This window comes from Macaca nemestrina, chromosome 14 (genome assembly GCF_043159975.1).
Source record: "Macaca nemestrina isolate mMacNem1 chromosome 14, mMacNem.hap1, whole genome shotgun sequence".
Classification (NCBI taxonomy): Eukaryota; Metazoa; Chordata; class Mammalia; order Primates; family Cercopithecidae; genus Macaca; species Macaca nemestrina.
In genome coordinates this window covers 8,822,000-8,842,773 of record NC_092138.1, presented here as the reverse complement: position 1 = coordinate 8,842,773, position 20,774 = coordinate 8,822,000, and the positions used below count along the sequence as shown (strand labels likewise).

The following is a 20,774-nucleotide window of genomic DNA, read 5'->3' as shown; positions in this document are numbered from 1 at the left end:
AACATCACACTAAAACATACCACTCCATTTGGCCTTATTTTTCCTGGGTTTTTCAAACAGGCTAATTTGTGGCCTTTATTGGAAATAAACAAAACATACATCAATTAGTACCTATTAACCTGCCACTCAGCATAATCACCTCAAACACCCTGGGAAAGTGGTGAAAATCTCATCCCCTCTAAGCAGTGACTGCGGATTTCTTCTCGCTCTGGTATAAGGCTGCCCAGATTCTCCCGGGGTGTAACGCTTGTGGAATGCTGGGGGCAGCAAAGTGAAACTTCTAGAGACACTGAAGTCCCGCAGGTCACTGGAGTAACTCCTATTAACTTACCACTCAGGCACCAAAGGCTACCCCAGGGTTTAAAAGCCTTAATGTCCCTCCGAAGGCACCTCATTTGCTACTCCCCAAGGGGTACCATGTAACCCAAGGTAATCCAGCCCCATGAGAATGTGGTAATACCTAGGACTACAGATTACAGTCCTGATTAGACTGGTTCCACACAGAGGCTGCATTTAAAACACTAGCTCTGAAGTCCTCATATGTTAATACATTCCCAATTCCCAATATCAGGAAAGAAGGAAATGTTCTCACTGCATACCCCACAGACATTAAAAAGGAACACTGCAAACAACTCCGTGCACAAAGAGTCAACAGCTTAGAGGAAATGATCAAATTTCTCCACAACAACAAACCACCAAAGTTCACACAAGATGAAATAGATACCTGAGCAAAACTATAAACAGGAAAGAAACAGAATATGTAGTTAAATACCTTCTGAAAAAGACATCTGAAAAGGCCCAGATAGTTTTACTGGCAAATTCTCCCAAACATGTAAGGAACCTAACAACAATTACATACACTCTCTTCCAGAAAAGAGAGGAGGAAAAAAACATTTCCCAACCTAAATGAGGCCAGCACTACCCTGATAGCAAATCCAGAAAAAGACAGTACAAGAAGATTATAGGACAATACCCTTCATGAACACAGATGCAAAAATCTTCAACCAAATATTAGCAAACTGAATCCAGTAATATGTAAAAATAATGCACCACAGCCCAAGGGAGTTGATTCCAAAACACAAGATTGACTCAGTGTTCAAAAATCAATAAATGCAAGCCACCTATTCACAGAAGAAAAAGCACACAGGCATATCAATTTATATAGGAAACACATTTAAAAAATTCAACATCCATTCATGATAAAAAGCTCTCAGCAAACTAAAACTAGAAGGGAACTCTCTCAGCCTGACAAAGGGCATCTATGGAAAACTCACAGCTAACATCATACTTCATGGTGACAGAGAGATGCCTTCACCAAAAGTCGGAAGCAAGGCAAGGATGTGTTCTCACTACTTCTCAACATTGCCCCAGAAGTCTTGGCTAAAGAAACGGGAAGAAAAAGAAAGGAAAGGCACACAAATTGAAAAGAATGAAATAAAATGGGCTATTCACAGATAGTATGATTGCCTATGTAGAAAATTCCAAGGATTTCTTTTTGTACAAAAAAGTTCTTAGAACTAATAAGTGAGGTTAAGCAAAGTCAGAGGGTCCAAGATCAACATAAAACTGGTCATATTTCTAAGGACTCTATCAATATTTGGGAAATTGACAAAGTGAACTGCATCAAAATTAAAATGTTTGGCTCTGTGAAAGATGCTGTTAAAAGAATTAAAAGACAAGCTAAAGATTGAGAGAAAATATTTGCAAATCACATATCTGACAAAGAACTTGTATTTAGAATATATAAAGAAGTCTCAAAACTCAATTATCAAGAAAATAAACAACTCAATTAAAATATGAGCAAGACTTCAACAGATACTTCACCAAAGAGGATACACAGATGGCAAATTAGCACATGAAAAGATGTTTTACATCATTAGCCACTAGGAAATGCAATTAAAACCACAATGAGCACATTAAATACACATTAGAATGACTTAAGAAAAAAACTTAACAATACCAGGTGCTGGTAAGGATACAGAGTGACGTGGTTGGTGAGACTATAATATTGTACTGCCACACTAGAAAAGATTTGGGCAGTTTCTTATAAGGATAAACACACACGGACCATATGACCCAGCAATCCCACTTTTGGACATTTATCAAAAGGAAATGAAACCGTGTGTTCATAGAAAAGCTCATACACAAATGTTTGCAGCAGCTCTGTTAAACAGACAATGGACTTACTGAGGGACCAAAAAAACAAACAAACTACTGATACCTGCATCAGCTTGAATGAGCCTCAAAGGCACTGTGGTGAGTGAAAGAAGCCAATCTCAAAAGGCTGTGTACTGCGTGGCTCCATTATATAACATTCTCGAAAAGGTAAACTATAGGAACAAAGAGTAGCTCAGCAGTTCTAAGTGATTGGGCAGGGGGGCGGGGTGGGGTGTGACTATACAGGGAAGGTACAGGGAGTTTTTTTGGAGGATAGAATTTCTCTGTATTCTAACTGTGGTGGTGGTTACACCATCTGCACATGTCTTAAAACTCACAGAAATGCATACTGAAATAATCATTCTTACTGTGTATTAATTTTAAGAGGCAAAGGAAAAACAAAATAAAATGACTGCACCACTTTGATTGAAATGTCTTTCAAAATACCTTTATTTTTAGCCAAACACAAAAGGACAAACACTGCATGATTCCACCTATAGGAGGTCCCTGGAGTAGTCAGTCACACAGACAGAAAGGGGAATCAGGGCTGGGGGGTTATTATCTAATGGGTACAGAGTTTCCATTTGGGATGATGAAAAACCTCAGGAGATGGAGGGTGGTGATGGCTGCCCAACAATAAGGATGTACTTAATGCCACTAAACTATACCCTTAAACATGGTTAAAATGATCAATTTTATGTTTATTTTACCACAATTTTAAAAACTCATGTTCTTCCACAAGAATAGATTTAGAAAATTGTATTTGTTTAAAAATAAAAGGAGTTCAAAAAGCAAAAAGCTAAAGTCGTTCCCCACCACACTCTCTAGATAACATCACTGTCAATAGCTTGCTGTGCTTCGTGTCAGATGTTCACAATCTTTATCATACACACCAGCTCAGGTGCACACCAGCTCAGGTGCATGCCGGCTCAGCTGCATACAGGCTGAGGTGCACACCGGCTCAGGTGCATACAGGCTCAGGTGCACGCCAGCTCAGGTGCACGCCGGCTCAGGTGCATGCCGGCTCAGCTGCATACAGGCTGAGGTCCACGCCAGCTCAGGTGCACGCCAGCTCAGGTGCATACAGGCTGAGGTGCACGCCAGCTCAGGTGCAAGCCGGCTCAGGTGCATGCCGGCTCAGCTGCATACAGGCTGAGGTCCACGCCAGCTCAGGTGCACGCCAGCTCAGGTGCATACAGGCTGAGGTGCACGCCAGCTCAGGTGCAAGCCGGCTCAGGTGCATGCCGGCTCAGCTGCATACAGGCTGAGGTCCACGCCAGCTCAGGTGCATACAGGCTGAGGTCCACGCCAGCTCAGGTGCATACAGGCTGAGGTGCACGCCAGCTCGGGTGCACGCCGGCTCAGGTGCATACAGGAATAGGGGCTTCTAATTCTGTGATTAAATGTGGAACAGAGGTCCTGGGTCAATTTCTACAATCCTTTTGCCTTAATTTAAGCAAGTCATGCTCTTTGCTTCCCACAAGAGGTAACTGAAAAGTAAGTAAACCACATCCCAAGGGTGAGGGCACTGGTAGGGGGTAAAGAACACAAGATGGCAGCCACCAAGGGGGGGAATAGAAGTCCTTCACAATTTCTGACTGTTGTAAGAGCTCGATGAAGGAGGAGTTCTCCAGAAAGGAGGAGGAGATGGCAAAGTCAGCTGGGATTGAGAAGATGATGGAGACAAGACACTCACAAGATGGACAGGGATGATCACTGGGCATTCAAGAACAATTTATGAAAGCCAAATATACAGCCTTAAAATAGAACGTGGACCTAAACACTGAGAAACACCCCCTTCTGTAAGATTTGTGACAAAAATTAATCTGAGTGGACTCAGCGGTCCTAACGGCATGGTGGACCCGAGAGCCGAATCAGCGCTAGCAAAACGGCGGAATTCATATAGCAAAGTTGTCCTGCAAGAGCTTCGGGGCCTAATGATGTCGGTGCTTAATGACGTCTACAGAATATATAAAACTCCTCAACTGCATGAAGGACAAACCCCAGGCCCCTCCCCTTTTCCCCCATTCAACTGAAGTTGTCTTCACTTCCCACAGTAGTAAATTTTCTAGATACATCATGTAGACCTCAAAGTACTGGAAAGGGCCGGGCATGGTGACTCACATCTGTAATCCCAGCATTTTGGGAGGCTCAGGTGAGAGGTTTGCTTGAGCCCAAGGGTTTGAGACCAGCCTGAGCAACATAGTGAGACCCCATCACTATAAAAATTTTTTTAAAAATTAGCCAGGCGTGGTGGCCCACGCCTGTGGTCCCAGCTACCCAGGAGGCTGAGGTGGGAGGATCGCTTGAGCCCACAAGGTTGAAGCTGCAGTAAGCCAACCCTGCACTCTGGCCTGGGCCACAGAGCAAGACCCTGTCTCAACAAATAAAGTATTGGAAAGGAAGCGCTCATTCAACTTAAGATACTGTAAGATATCTGCCACTTTTCCTAAGATATTGTAAATGATACTACATTTTGAAATATATAAGTTGTGCTATAACAACAACAACAACAAAACATCCTGGTCCTGAGCAAGCAGTGCTCCGTTCGGAGCTGACCCAAACATTAAAAAAAGTGAAGGCTGGGTGCAGTGGCTCATGCCTGTAATCCCAGCACTTTAGGAGGCCAAGGCAGGAGGACTGCTTGAGCCCCAGAGTTTGAGACCATCCTAGGCAACACAGCAAGTCCTCATCTAGAGGTCTAGATGAGGTTTTCGTAGACTAAACATTTAAAAATTAGCCAGGCATGGTGGTGCACACCTGTGGTCCCAGCTACTCAGGAGGCTGACATGGGAGGACTGAAGTTCGAGGTTGCAGGGAGTCAGCCTGGGTGACAGAATGAGACCCTGTCTCAAAAACAAACGGCTGGGCACGGTGCCTCACTGTACTGTAATCCCAGTACTTTGGGAGGCCGAGGCAGGTAGATCACCTCAGGTCAGGAGTTCAAGACCAGACTGCCCAACATGGTGAACCCCGTCTCTACTAAAAATACAAAAATTAGCCAGGCATGGTGGCACACGACTGTAATCCCAGCTATTGGGAGGCTGAGGCAGAAGAGTCACTGGAACCTCAGAAGCAAAGGTTGCAGTGAACCGAGACTGTACCACTGCGTTCTAGCCCGGGCAATGCACTCCACCTCAAAAACCAAAACAAAACAAACAAAACAAAAAGAGGAAAGAAGTGAAGGCAGATAGTCAGAGGGCTACAGAGACTCCAGGCTGGTCAATCAGTGACAGAAATTTGAGTCCCCTTTCTCAGGTCCTCCCCAGGCATCCCCCAGAGAAGTGGGACAGAGAGAAGGAGGTACACGCCCAAAGCAGCACTCTGGATCCCCCGAGGGCTGCCTTCACAATCCCCATCCCAGCCCAAAGGAGTTCCAGCCACTCTGCTGATGCGTGGCACCAAGTTCTGGGCTCAAGTCCTCCCACCTCCCCCTTTCATTGCCAAGAAACCTCCCTCCAAAGATGTCCAAATCCAAACTGCCGCTTCTAAACACCTGGCACCAATAAACCCCGAAGATAAACACAGCCTGACTCATTTACCCAGCCCTGTGCATCGCAAGCATCTTAGCCGTAATTAACCTTCGCTCAAACCCTGTGTTTGTGCTTGAGTTTAGAAATCACTAGCATTCGAATCCAAATAAGAACATCACAAAGATTACACTGGACAAATAAAACATAAACAGATCCAAATGCCTCCATGTTCTTAATTACTAGCTATGTTCCTTTGTATACACAGACGAAAGCAGCAACGAAATAGCCTGCGTAAACTGTGTTTACATGAGTTTCTCTCTCTATGACTAGAGCACTAAAACTCACCTTCAGAACCTGACTGAGCTTCAGAACCCGCCGGTGATTTTTGTTTTTTCAGTGTGTACACTTCATTATCATTTTCAAGCCCACCCTGGAAGAGGACAAGGGCTAAAACATGAAATATTAAGCCACCGTCCCCCAAGCCTCTTCTGCCTGACAGACACATGTCCTCAAAGAGAGAAAAGCCAGACGGATTCTTCCCACACCACCACGCTCCTCCTGGCCAAGCCTTTCCGTAGAAGAAGGTCAAGCTGGGGTCAAGACCGGAGACTCTGCTCTCCAGTCTGTGACTGTCGGCCCCTCCAATGGGGGTCCCTGCTGCGGAGGCCCCTGGTGTCCCACCCTGAAAAGTCCCAGAAAGCACTTCTGAGAGCAGCAGCTCTGGTTTTAGAACCTGAGGAGGGTGCCCGGGGCTACAGGCAGGGGTTCCCAGCTGCCCTGCTGGCACCATGTGGTCACCAGACCCTTCTTTCTCCCCAGCTCCGGGCCCACCTCGGAGGAGGCTCTCCTGGGGGAAAGGGTCGCGGTGCAGGATGAGAAAACGTGCAGAACCTGCAGCTGCAGGACAGACTAGCACAACCTGGAGGCCATCCTGGGCTGCCAGGAAAGACCTGGCTTTGTGAGAACCAGTGTCACAGAGGCTGGGCAGGAAGCCCCAAGGGCCTGAAAGCGGGCGGGACTGAGACTCATGTCCCCACTACCTGGGAGCCAGAAGGGGCCTGCTGGGTCCCCAGATCCTGGTGGTGTCACCTCTCTGAGCCTCAGCCAGCGAGAAGCAGGGAAGGGACGCACGCTGACCACCAGTCCCAGGAACAAACACCCACTCCTGCCAGCCCAACCACACTAGGACCGGTCCATGGGTCACAGCCTTGGCATGGGCTCAGCTCCCCACTCCCACCACATGCCCAGTGACCTGAGTCCTTCCTACCTCTGTGACCAGCTCCACTCTCTCACGTGTTCACCCATCAATCATTCATTCACTCCAACATTGCACCTGATGGAAAAGGAAGAGAAGAGCCACCTTTACCAGTCCTGGAGCTGGCGCTCCTCTGCGTTCCCCTCCTGACCCATCAGGCAGCTCCCATCCAGTCCAGACCGAGCCTGCCCTGGACCACCAGGCTGTGTTTCTCCTGCCTCACTGTGACTGTTGATGGCAGAATTCACAGGATGGCACACAGGTCTGATAAGAGCACGCCAGGCACACAGGAGGCCAACGTCAGCAGGCTCACAGACAGCGGCAAACAATGATATGACCACAGCTTGCACAAACATTGTTTTTCCCAGAAAAAGAAAATATCAGGGAGGCAGAGCTCTCAGGCTTTCTGCTGATAAATGCCTCTAGCATGTCCAAGCCATGTCACATTTTGACAGGAAAATGAAGTCGTTTTTGGAAGGAAGACAACAGGAATGGTCCCCAGAGGCACCTAAGGTATTACTGATGCTTAAATAGGGGGCCAGTGGTGACCGGAATGAAGCAACCGTCCTAAGAAGCAGAAGGTCGGCTGAGGTGTGAGTGCAGCTTGCACAAGGCCATTAGAATATGAGAAGTGCCAATCTTCGGCCACCTCATGCTGGCCTGGTGATCTCTGGGCAAGAATGACAAGCCCTGCCTGCTCTGGGGCAGGATTCCAAAAGCAGGGCAACACCTTCGTACCATACAACTTGAGCAAGCTCACACACCTTACCTAGGGCCCGCACTGGTTTAGAAAACACAGCCCACCACAGGGCCCACGCACTGGGGACACTGACCAGTGTGATGGCTGACGTCACAGGTCAACTTGGCTGGGCCGCAGTTCCCAGATATCTGGCCAATCATTATTCTTGATACTTCTGTGGAGGCATTATTTTTTAATGAGATCAACATTTAAAGCAGAGGCTTTGAGTAAAGCAAATGACCCTCTGTAATGAGGATGGGCCTTGTCCAATCAGTTGAAGGCATGAATAGCAGAGGCTTCTCATCCAAGGAGAAGAGCAGAAAGTTCTGCCTCCAGACAGCCTTCCAACAAGCTGCAACTCTTCTCTGGGTCTCCAGCCTGCTGTATATTGTAGACTTGTGGCATCTCCACAGTCGGGTGAGGTAATTCTTTGTAATGCCTACACACGCGCGCGCGCACACACACACACACACACGCGCGCGCACGCACATACCCATTAGTTTCATTTCTCTGGAGGACCCTGACTGACACAATCAATCAGGGACATGGCAAGGGTATCATGCCAGGCTCCAGAGATGCCCCCAACCCCCACTTCGGAGCAGAACCTAACTGTGGAAGGAAGCTCCCATGACCACATGGCACCAACAAAAAGTCATGTCTGTGAAGGGTCTGGGCACATACACAGTATCTAGCTGGGACACTGGGCTGACCTGTCCAGGGATAGGAAAGCCAACATATCTGACCCTAGAGAAACACAGCACACCACTGTACTACCATGTCGAATTCTCCCCAGGCCATTTCACTTTAGACAAGCTGGAGGCATGCAGGAGAGTGGGGTGAGTTTTATCTTTTGGCTAAAAATACAACTAAGACTTCCGTAAAATAAGTTCAGTAAGCCTCCTAATGACAAGACTCCTAAATCCAAGAAACTCTCCCAGAAGGCGGACCACCAGCGTGCTGTGCACTGCTATTCTGGAACCTATGGGCACACACGTGCAGGCAGGCACTCACACACACACGCATACATGCACAAGGTACATGCACGTACACACACACATGCACACAAATGCCCACACACATTCACACACATACATGCATACACCCCACACACACACACATGGCCTACTACAAACACTGCCAATTTCTTTTTCTGGGCTCCACCATTCACAGGGGCCATCACATATCCTGCTAACCAATGCCTTGACAGGAGTAATGCACATCAAAGAAAACCGTCAAGGGTGTGACCGACGGGAGAGACTTCCACTGAAGGCCCCAGGGACACACGGCACACACAAGGGCACACATGGCTTCGCAGCACACTGCAGAACATACACATGTATGACACAGTGGTGAGCGAATAGAACAAGGTGCATACCTCTGCGTGGCATGACCACGGCTTTGGGGAAACGCCCCCTCTATGGATGTGTGTGTACTTATGCATGCACGCATGTGTATGCATCTGAGAATCGCGGAGAAAAAACTCAGAAAGGCAGGTTGTTAATGGCGTTTACCCAGCACAATGAAAGCGTTCACTCTTTGCTTTCTGTCTTCGTTTTCTGAGCAATAAAAATGCCATTAAAATAATGGAAAAGTTAGTCAGCACATCTTACTTCCTGTTCACACTAAATATCCAACAAGTATTCTTGTAGAAACACTCCTTAAAAGCAAAGGTCCCACCGACAGAGAGAAAAACTTGCATAAAAAAGATAGAAGGCACCTTTCCTGTTTCCCCTCTGAGTCAACATGAAGTTATTTTACAAAGCAGAGAGTTTCCACTGTACTCTTATTTCTATAGCTTCCCACAAAGGCTAAAAGCAGCCGTGGTTTCCATTTTCCTGCTGATAAAGCCCTGCTGAAATATATCCTGGAGAAGGTGAAAGCCTGCCAGCCCCGTCCCCGCCCACCAGGGCCACCAGCCCAGCCCGCACAGTATTTCAATTGCCTTCTTGTGTGCTGTAACAGGTTGAAGAGATGCGATTTTGTTTGCAAAAACAGTCTTTCTAGATGTCAGTAAGAATCTCGGGATGAGATCTCCCTGGGTTATCTGAGTGGGCCCTAAATCCAGGGACAAGCGTCCTCATAGATACACTCAGAGGGAAAGACAGATGCAGACACCATGTGATGTTGGAGCAGAGACTGGAGCAATGTGTCACAAGCCAAGGGACACAGGGGCCACACATGAGGGAAGAGGCAGGACAGAGGCCCCCCTAGCACCTCAGAGGAGCGTGGCCCTGCTGAGACCTTGATTTTTACTTCTGACCTCCAGAACTGGGAGAATAAATTTCTGTTGTTGGAAACCACCCAGTGTGTGGTACTTCTTATGGCAGCTACAAGAGATTCATCCCTGTGTGCCCTGTGCTCCTATGAAAAGGGATTATTCCCTTCATGGTTCATTTACAGGGGAAGCAAGAAAGCCCCCAATAGACAGACTACGAAAATGTGTGGGATGAGATGAAATGAATCATCCTCACTGCACCCTTGTTAGGGGTCTTCCCTTTGTTCACACTCCACTCTCCCACCCAAAACCTGAGTCCTCGGCCCCCTCGTCCCCCACCCCACCCCAAAGCCCTTCCTTCCCCCTTCTTGGGCAGCCACCGCTTTTGTTCCTGTCACTGCTGCTGTGTTGCATGTTACCCTGAACTCAGCAGCCTGTAACATGTTACTACACTCTCAATTCTGTGGGTGAGGAGCCTCAGCGGGTCCCAGCCTCAGTCAGCTCATCTCTGCTCCAATGTCCAAGGACACTAAAGCTGACATACCTAATTACCAAGGGCTACAGTCCTTAGAAGGCCTGTCCCCTCACTTATCAGGGTCCTAAGTGGAGGGGACTGAATACCAGGGCTGCCCACTGGAGTTCCCATGGCTGCCCGTGGAGCTTGGGCTTCCTCACAGCATGGCTACCACAGGGCCAACTCCTTCCTTGGCATCACAGGGCTCCCAGAGCCAGCATCCTGGTGAACAACGGGGAAGCCACATTGGTGGTCACTCAGCCTCATACCCACCACATTCCACCAATCAAGGCAGTCAGGAGGTAACCCAGATCCACGGCAAGGGGACAGACACCCTGCATCTCAGTGACAGCAATGGCGAGAATTGCCACCATGTTTTAAAAACAACTACAGCTTTTTGCCCAGCTCAGCCACCAGCTGTTTCCAATTTGCTCTGAATTCTAACTCAGTGTTTGTGACTTCAACACTTCAGCCCCGTCCTCGTTGGACAGCCTCACCCTCAAGATCCCCTCAAAGCCCCTGTATCCCCTATTGGTACATCCACACACCCTTCTCCTGCTAAAAGTAACACATCCTGTCCATTCTCCTCCAACCCCCAACCTCTCACTGCCATCCCAGAACCTGGGACACACTAGGCAGGCACTGCACGCTCTCCGAGGGGTAGATGGCAGCAGATTAAGTGGACCCTGTGCAGCCAGAGACAGAAACTGTGAAGCTGAGAAACACCATGTTAGGAATGACAGGGACGTGCCCACCTGGCCTGGGTGAGCAGGTGGCGGTGGGGGGGGATGCACAGAGGGCACAGCTGGAGAGACCCCCAAGGGTCCAGCGAGGGAGGTGAGGCCTATCAGCAAGCAGCAGGAGATGGTTCAGGGGCCCCTTCTCAGAGGAGAGGGTTCAGAGCAGGGCTGGAAACAGGGTGCCATGTAGGAAGTCTGAAACAAAATTAAACCACAGGTGCCAGCACAGAGACAAGACCTGCCCCAGGAAGTGGAGCCATAAGAACTGGAGGGCCCCTGGTGTCCTGAAAGGAGAATAAAAAGCTAAAACACAGCCTGTGCACAAGGACATTCAAAGTCTCATTCCTAACAGCCTCAAACTGGAAGCCAAGTGGGCAGCACAGACACCCGTGGCAGATATAAATGTGCCTACATTGTGGCAGACACACACAGGAATATGAGGTGGCAAGGCAAGAGAAGAAGACCCTGGGTGAGCTCAAGCCAAATGTCACAGACAGATGCTGAGTGACACACACAAGGATGTGCTGCAGAATCCAAGGCACACAGAGTTAAGCCAGCCAAGATTAACCTGTGCTGTGATCAGCTGGGGAGTGGTGAGCAGGAGGGCCCAGGGCCCCTGTGCTCTGCTCCTCTTCGCGGGCATCGCACGGCTGGCTCCATTTGTGAAGATTCAAGGGCTGCACAATGAAGCTAGGTGTGTTTCACAGTAAATTCTGCAAATATCTCACTGCAGAAGGGAGGAGATGGAAAGATGAAAACAGCAAACCGGGCGAGAAGGTTTCGCCGCTGCTGCTTCCTGTCGATGACCTTCCCTTGATTCCAAGAGGGGAAAGGAGGCAGGGAGAGGGGTCACCGCCCAGACGGGTGAGGGGATCCACCGCAAAGCAGTGGGCCATGGGGCCGACCCAGCTGGTCCAAGAAGGCAGCGAAGCCAGTTGAGGACCAACCAGCTCACACCGGTCACAGCACTTGCAACGTCCACCATCCACTGGCTGGCTGTGTCCTGCTGTCCTCCTGGGACACATCCTCAGAGAAGGTGCACCAGCAAGGCCAGCAAGCAGGCCACACCTGGGTCACTCTGATGACCACGAGGCCACAGTCTCAGACCATGGAATCTGCTCTTCATTATCAGCTCTGATCAGACAAGCACTTGGAAGGGTCACAACGCAAAGAACAGCACGGGCCACACTTGTTAGGATTTACACAGGCATCAGCAACAGCTCTGATCCTCAGGGAAGCCTCGCAGACCCAGCAGTGGAAGCCCCGCAAAGCTCAGGATAACTGCACTGTAGCAAATATCTCCTGTGCAGCAGAAGCCGTGCTCTGCCTCCTCCAGCAGCAAGGAGAGGCCCCCAGCCCAGCAGTTTGGGGAGGGTGACACCAGCAGCAATGGACTCCCGGCCTGACACAATTCATGAATAAGGCTGTGCTTGGCAAAGTGTTTTTCCGTCTTTAGTAACTACAACACAAGTGCTGGAAAAGGCTTCAGAGTAGTCCTGACACAAAACGTCTCAGTGGAAGTCTCCGGATGACACCACCACTTACTTAGAGAATGCCACTATGGCCTGAGCATGGTCTCCTCACTGAGAAAAGAGAAAGGGGAGAGAGCGTGTCTGTGTTCTCAGGGCTCCTTCATTTCCACCGCGAGACGTCTGTGCTAAGCCATCTACCCCTTCTGCAGCTCTAAATGTGCTCATTATTAAATGACACTCTCTTCCAGTTGAAATAAAACCTGTGCCCGCTGGCTGGAGTCACAAAGCGGTTACCTGTAAATAAATGGAGTCTGTATCTCCCCAAAGGCTTGTTTCCAGGTCCTGCAGCGACTGGTGTCTATTTTAAAAATCGCCTTCTCACCACCTCTCTGGTCTTGCCAAGCTGGCAGAAGCCAAGCCCTGCTCCAACTGCGCTCTTGTGGAAGGAACTGGAACATGAGGATGGCAGGTCCCTACACAGAGAGACCTCAGCCCCACAGAACATCCAGGACGTAGCCGCTGCTTACAAGCGAGACCAAGGGAGCTGGACAGCTTCACAGGATTCCACATTTGAAACCCAAGCCACTGCCCTCAGCATTCAAAGACAAGCCAGATATCCAATTCTGCCTGCTCAAGAGCTTTGCTTTGACCCAGTTTTCCTGCCCTGTTGTTCTCGGGCTAGCGGTCCAACACCAGCCCTAAGGCTGTAAGGCATGCCCAGCCCCAGAAATGCGGGGATTAGCCTCACTGAGAGGAAAATCAAGCGGTACAGGAGTACACGGTCAAAGTCAGCCAACGTGAGAAATAAGATAATAATACATAGTGTATGTACACATATTGACTTCATGCTAAAATTTTCACATTTCCATGCAGTCACACATAGGGCCGGATGTCACATGGGGGTCAGTATTTCTCAATCTAGGGGTTGCAAACACAGTTTTTCAACAAATACAATCAAACAAAAATAGCAGGGGGTGTCATAGACAGTTAAGGGTGGCTGTTGTGAGCAAAACTTTTAGTGGCATGTGTGTATCTGTGTGCTCTGTGTATGTGTGTGCGTATGTGTGTGCGTGTGTTTGTGTGTGTGCTGCCTCACAATATAAAACACATGTGGGTCACTGTCAATGCCTGAAGCCAGCCAGGCATGAGACACCCACACAGCCAGGCTTCCTGACAGTCAGGAAGCTTTTGTATTGTCATAAAAAATGTTTTAGCAATATGGTCCATGCACTGAAACCTCTCTGATGACACTGAATTCCACGTGCATCTCCGTTCAAACAGGGGCAAGAAGGGCTATTACAGGAGTCATCTCATTTAATAGTCCTACAGTCCCCCAACAACCACTGAGGGACAACCCCAGTAAGGAAGGGGGTAGGCCCCACTGAGGCCACGCACAAGGTGGCAGGCACAGAAGGACTTCCAGGCTCCCCCAGGAACTGGAGCCTTGAAGAGGATGCTGCGGTCACCCCGCCCTGCACGCCCACCTGCAGCTGCGCTGTGTCTGGGAGAGGCAAGCAAGGGGCCAGCTGGCTTCACTGCCTGCGTGCCCGTTAGGAGCGGAGCAAGCTGCAAAACACTCACCTGTTCTGGGAACAAAGCACACATGACCAGTCTAGGAAAAGTGTGCAAGGCTCTCAAGACTCCGATGCATATTGGGTGCATGTGCGCTGTATGTGCTGTGGCACGTGCAGCATATGACTGTGTGGTGTTACGTGTGGGGTTTGATGTGTGGTGTGTGTGGTGTGCATGTGTACAGTATGTGTTGTGTGTGTTTTTGTGTGTGTGTGGCATGGTATGTGTATGTACCACGTGGTGGGTGTACGTAGTGTGTGTGGTGTGTATGGAGTGGGTGTGTGGGGTGGGGAGGTACGTGTATGGTGTGTGTATACATGGGGGGTATGTGTGTAATATTTGGTATGGGGTGTTCATGGTGTGATGTGTGGTGTATGTATGCAGTGTATATGTAGTGTGTGTGTGGTGTGGTGTGTGTAGGTAGTGTAGTGTGAGTGTGTGGTACGTGATGTGGTGTATGGATGGATGTGTTGTATGTTTTGTGTGTGTGGTGTGGCAGGTATGTGTGAAGTGTGTGGTATGGGGGGTATGTGGTATGGTGTGTGGATGTATTGTGTGGTGGGTGTGTGTGTAATGTGTGTATACTGGGTATGTGTGGTGTGGGGGGTATGTGTGTAGTGTGTGGAATGGGGTATGTGTGGTGTGATATGTATGTGTGTGTTGTTTGGTGTGTGTGTACTGGGTGTGTGGTGGGGGGACATATGTGTAGTATGTTGTGTGTGTATGTGTGTGTGTTCTAGAGCTACATTTTTCAACCTTTTCCTTTGTATTTCTCTTTGTGATTTCCATAACAAGTATTGTTGCAGAAAATCAGAAAAATGCAGACAAGCACCAAGGAGAAAACAGAAGGCACATCATCAACTAAACATCTGAGTCGCATTTTGGACAGTCTAGTGTTTTCTAGGCAGTTACAAGTCCTTGCCGTGCCATGTTGGTTCACGAACTGTTCTTAGCACATGATGTATTATGCTGACTTTTCATCCCATTAGGCATATTTTACCCTCGATTTTTAAAGAGTGACCAGTGTGACTATGGCACCTCCTGCCTATTTCACTGTCAGTAGCTGCCCAGGTTATATCTGGATTTTCTATTTAAAAACACTGAGAAATACCCTTTTCAATAAATGCTTCTTAACATTCATGATTCTTTAAATAAACTAAATGTCTAGTTCATTCAGACTCCAATGGCCAAAGGGTACACGCGCCTTTAAAGTCTTTAAAACACTAACTAGGCCGGGCACAGTGGCTCACGTCTGTATTCCTAGCACTTTGGGAGGCCAAGACGGGTGGATCACCTGAGATCGGGAGTTCGAGACCAGCCTGACCAACATGGAGAAACCCTGTCTGTACTAAAAATACAAAATTAGCCGGGCATGGCGGCGCATGCCTGTAGTCCCAGCTACTCGGGAGGCTGAGGCAGGAGAATCACTTGAACCTGGGAGGGAGAGGTTGCAGTAAGCTGAGATCACGCCATTGCACTCCAGCCTGGGCAACAACAGCGAAACTCCGTCTCCAAACAACAAAAAAAAAAACCACTAACCAACTGCCACCTCCTGGTGCTTGCATTAGATGCTGGACCTCAGTACAGAGCACCGAATCACAACTCCTGGCTTCACCACTTCTTGGCTGAGCAGCTTCAAGAATAACATTCTTATTCTCTCTGTTCTCACCTATAAACGAGAGGGAAGAACTGACCCAGTCTTACAGGACTGTGGTCAGAATTCCATGAGACGGACAGAAAGCGTTTGGCATATCATTTATAACAAGGTCACCATGAACATCATCTAGCATTCTTGTCCCATAACTTCTTCCCCTTGTCTCCAATCTTTGTCTTTCCAATTCATCACTCTGAAATGCCAGAGTTACTCCTGAGACACAGATCTGATCGCTTTATTTACTGCTCAAATACCTGCACAATTATGCTGAGTGAAAGAAGCCAGACTCAAAGGCTACAAACTGTATAATTCCTTCTATATGAAATTCTGGAAAAGCCTAGAGGGATGGAAAACAGGTCAGTGGTTGCTAGGTCTGGGGAAAGGAAACTGACTACAAAGGGGCACAAGAGAGAATTTTTGGAGTTATGAAAATTTTCCATACCTTGATTTAGTGATGGTTATATTTACCGAAACCACATGCATTAACCAAAACTCACAGAATGGTACATTTAACAGGAAAGATTTCACTGTATATAAAATTATAGCTCAATAAATCACACAAATAACCAGAACTGACTCAAACAGAAACAGAAAATCTTCATAGTCCTATGTTAAGGAATTGAACCCATAATTAAAATCTTCTCCATAAAGAAAACCCCAGATAGGCTGGGCACAGTAGCTCACACCTGCAAGCTCAGCACTTTGGAAGGCCAAAGCAGGAAGATGGCTTGAGGTCAGGAGTTCGAGGCCAGCCTGGGAATCATAGTGAGACCCTGTCTCTGCCGAAATTCAGAAAAATTAGCCGGGCATAGTGGTGCATGCTTGTAGTCCCAGCTAATCTGGAGGTTGAGGCAGGAGGGTTGTTTGAGCCCAGGAAGTCCAGGCTGCAGTGAGCTATGATTGAGCTATGATTGTACCACTGCACTCCAGCCTGGACAACATAGTAAGACTTGTCTCCAGAAAGAGAAGGGGAGGGGAGGGGAGGGGACAGGCCAAGCCCAATCCTACAAAGACTATTCAAAAATAGTAAGAAGAACCACTTCCCAAATCACTGTGTGGGGCAAACTTTACTTTGATACCAAAACCAAAGATAGTACCAGAAAAGAAAATGATATCCCTCGTGATATAGCCACAAATATCCTTAATAAAATTGCGCAAATCAAATCCAGCAATATATAAAAAGGATACATCATGACCAAGTGGGATTTGTGCCACAAATGCAAGAATAATTTAACATTCAAAAGTTAACCACTGTAATTCACCATATTTACAAACAACAAATGAAAAACCACATGATCATCTCAACAGATACAGAAAAAGTATATGTGGAAATTCAACACCTACTCATGATAAAAGCGCTCAACAAATTAAAAAACTTCCACCGCCTGGTAAAAGGCACTTCATATCTCTACCTAACATCATATTTAACAACAACAACAACAAAAAAAAACTTGAAATTCTCCCTTCCTAAGATTGGGAACAGGCAAGAATGTCCACTTTTACCACTTATAGTAATCATTGTGCTGAAGGTCCTAGAAGTGAAAGAAAAGAAGAAAAAGAAGTAAAAGGCATTCTAACTGGAAAGAAAGAAACTTGTCTTTATTCATAATCATCAGAATTATCTATATGAAAGATCTTGAGGGACTACGAAAAACGCTACTTAAATAGCTACTTAGCAAAGTTCACAGGATAAACAAAAAATATAAAAAAATCAATTGTATTTCTATATATCGCAATTAACAACTGGAAAATAAAATTTTTAAAATCCACGTATAATAATACGAAATACCTATGAGTAAATCTGATAAAACATGTGCAAGACCTGTACACTCAAAACTATAAAACACAGCTAAAAGAAATTAAGGAAGATGAAAATAGAGGGAGATTCCATGCTCACTGGTCAAGAGACCAAATACTGTTAGAATGTTTTTTCCCAAATTGATCTAAGGAGTTAATAAAATTCTAGCCAAAATCCAAGCAGGTTTGCTGTAGAAACTGACAAACTGATCTTAAGTATATAAGAAAATGCAAGGGATCTAGAATCGACACTACAATTCTGAAAATGAAGTAAAATTGTCACACTACCTGACTTCAGGAGTTACTACAGAGACAGTGTGGTACTGGGACCGATGAGGAACAAGCATAATGGAACAGAACAGAATCCAGAAACAAAGGCACACAGATATGGCCAATTACTTTACAAACATGGTACCAACATAATTCACTGGAGAAAGAATAGGCTTGTTGTTGTTTTTTATTTTAAAACAAATAGTGTGAGAACAATTGGATGTCCACATGTAAAACAAGGAACCTCACTCCTTAGCTCTTTCCATTAAAAATTAACCCTAAATGAATCATAGATCTTTGGTGTTTTTGTTTGTGTGTTTGTGTGTGTGTGTGTGTGTGTGTGTGTGTGTGTGTGTGTGTTTGAGATGGAGTCTCACTCTGTCGCCCAGGCTGGAGTGCAGTGGCGCGATCTTGGCTCACTGCAAGCTCTACCTCCCGGGTTTATGCCATTCTCCTGCCTCAGCCTCCCGAGTAGCTGGGACTACAGGCACCCACCACCACACCTGGCTAATTTTTCGTGTTTTTTTGTATTTTTAGTAGAGATGGGGTTTCAGCGTGTTAGCCAGGACGGTCTCAATCTCCTGACTTCGTGATCCACCCGCCTCGGCCTCCCAAAGTGCTAGGATTACAGGCGTGAGCCACCGCGCCTGGCCAGGTCTTTTTTTTTTTTTTTTTTTTTTTTTTTAGAATAGTCTCGCTCTGTCACTCAGGCTGGAGTGCGATGGCATGATCTCGGCTCACTGCAAATTCCGCCTCCCAGGTTCAAGTAATTCTACTGCCTCAGGCTCCCGAGTAGCTGGGATTACAGATGTGCGCCACAACACCGGCTAATTTTTGTATTTTTTAGTAGAGACGGGGTTTCACCATGTTGGCCAGGCTGGTCTCAAACTCCTGACCTCAGGTGATCCACTCGCCTCGGCCTCCCAAGGTGTTGGGATTACAGGCGTGAGCCACCACACCCAACAGAAATGGATCTCAGATCTAAACATAAAAGTTACAATTACCATATTTTTGGAAGAGAACATAGAAAATCTTTATCACTATGGGTTAGACAAAGATTTCTTAAATAGGGCACAAAAAGCACAAACCATTAAAACAACTTAAAACCAAAAAGTCTGCCCATTGAAAGATATAACTAATAAAAAGGCAAACCATAGATTGAGAGAAAATATTTGCAATACAAGTATCTGACAAAGGCTTTGAGTCGAGAATATGTAAAGAACACTTACAACTCACATACAAGAAGACAACCAATTAAAAAGTGATCAAAGGATCTGAACAGACACTTCACAAAAGAATATACACAAATAGCTAATAAGCACATGAAAAGATGCTCAACTAAAACTGCACGGATACAGCACTACCACATTTCCACTAGAATAGCTACAATTAAAAAGACTGACAACAGCAAGTGTTGGCACGGATGTAAACCAACTGCAACCCTCATACGTTAGCAGTGGGAACGTAAAATGATACAACCACTTTGGAAAGCAGTTTGCCAGATTTTCAATCAAGTTAAACATCTACTTACCATGAAACCCTGTAATTCCACCTATGGGTAATTACGCAGGAGAAATAAAAACATATGTCCACGCTAAGATTTGCCCACGAATACTCACAGCATTTCTTATATCATTTTTTATTGTGGTAAAATACTCGTAAGATAAAATTTACCATTGTAAAGCGTATAATCCAGTGGCATTTAGTACATTCGCAATGTTACGTAACCATCACCACTATCTAGTTCTATTGGGGTTCAAAAGGAACCCCAATGCATATTAAGTGTCCACTTCCTATTTCCCCACCTCCCAGCCCCTGGCAATCGCTAATGTGTTTTCCGTCTGGAAAGATCTGCCCATTCTGAACATTTCATATCAATGGAATAATATAATATGCAGCTATTAATCTGTGCCTGGCTACCTTCAATTAGAATAATGTTTTTGAGGTTAATTCACATTGTAGCAGTACCAGTGCTTCATTCCTTTTTATGGCTGAATCACGGGCCATGTATGAATATACCACATTTAGCTTACCCATTCATCCACTGCTGGACATTCGGGTTTCCGTCCTTTGGTTACTGGAATAGTGCCACTATGAACAGCCACATATAAGTTTTTGTGTGAGTCCCTGCTTTTAGTTCCTTTAGGTACACACCTAGGAGCAGGAGTGCTAGGTCATATGGTAATTCTGTATTTAACTTTTTGAGGAATCTCCAAACTTTTTTCCAAAACAGCTACGCCATTTTACATTTTTATCCGGAGTGTATGAGGGTTGTAATTTCTCCATAACTTCACCTACGCTTGTTATTTCCCTCCCCACTTTTTTTTTTTTTTTAATTAAATCTAGTAGGGTGCGAGGTAGTATCTCACTGTGGCTTTGATTCACATTTCCCTAACAACTAATGATGTTAAGCACCTTCTCACATGTTTATTGGCCGTTTGTATATATCACCTGTGCTGACACATTTACCCATGTTTTAACTGGCTGTCTTTGTTGTTGAGCTGTAGCTCGCAGCACTTTGATTCACAATAATCCAGAAGAGGAAACAATTCAAATGTCCACCAACTATTCAGCAATAAAAAGATATGAAGTGCTGGTATGCACAGCAACATGTAAGAATCTCAAAAACATTATGCAGAGTGGGCCGGGCGCGGTGGCTCAAGCCTGTAATCCCAGCACTTTGGGAGGCCGAGACGGGCGGATCACGAGGTCAGGAGATCGAGACCATCCTGGCTAACACGGTGAAACCCCATCTCTACTAAAAAATACAAAAAACTAGCCGGGCGAAGTGGCGGGCGCCTGTGGTCCCAGCTACTCGGGAGGCTGAGGCAGGAGAATGGCGGGAACCTGGGAGGCGGAGCTTGCAGTGAGCTGAGATCCGGCCACTGCACTCCAGCCTGGGCGACAGAGCCAGAC

General features: G+C 46.7%; 1 protein-coding gene across 10 annotated transcripts in view; it reads right to left on the bottom strand.

The window, feature by feature from the left end:
• LOC105498809 (semaphorin 4D) overlaps window positions 1–20,774 on the bottom strand; it is a 139,917-nt gene that overhangs the window by 111,222 nt on the left and 7,921 nt on the right. Inside the window, exon 1 of one of the 10 annotated variants that reach the window (XM_071077569.1) lies at window positions 6,997–7,015. The exons of 8 other annotated variants lie outside the window; for them this stretch is intronic. The gene's annotated coding sequence lies outside the window, so the exon portion shown is untranslated. Of the gene's footprint in view, window positions 1–6,897; window positions 6,915–6,996; window positions 7,016–20,774 lie in introns of those variants that run through there. One more of the 10 variants, XM_071077570.1, reaches the window with a different exon arrangement.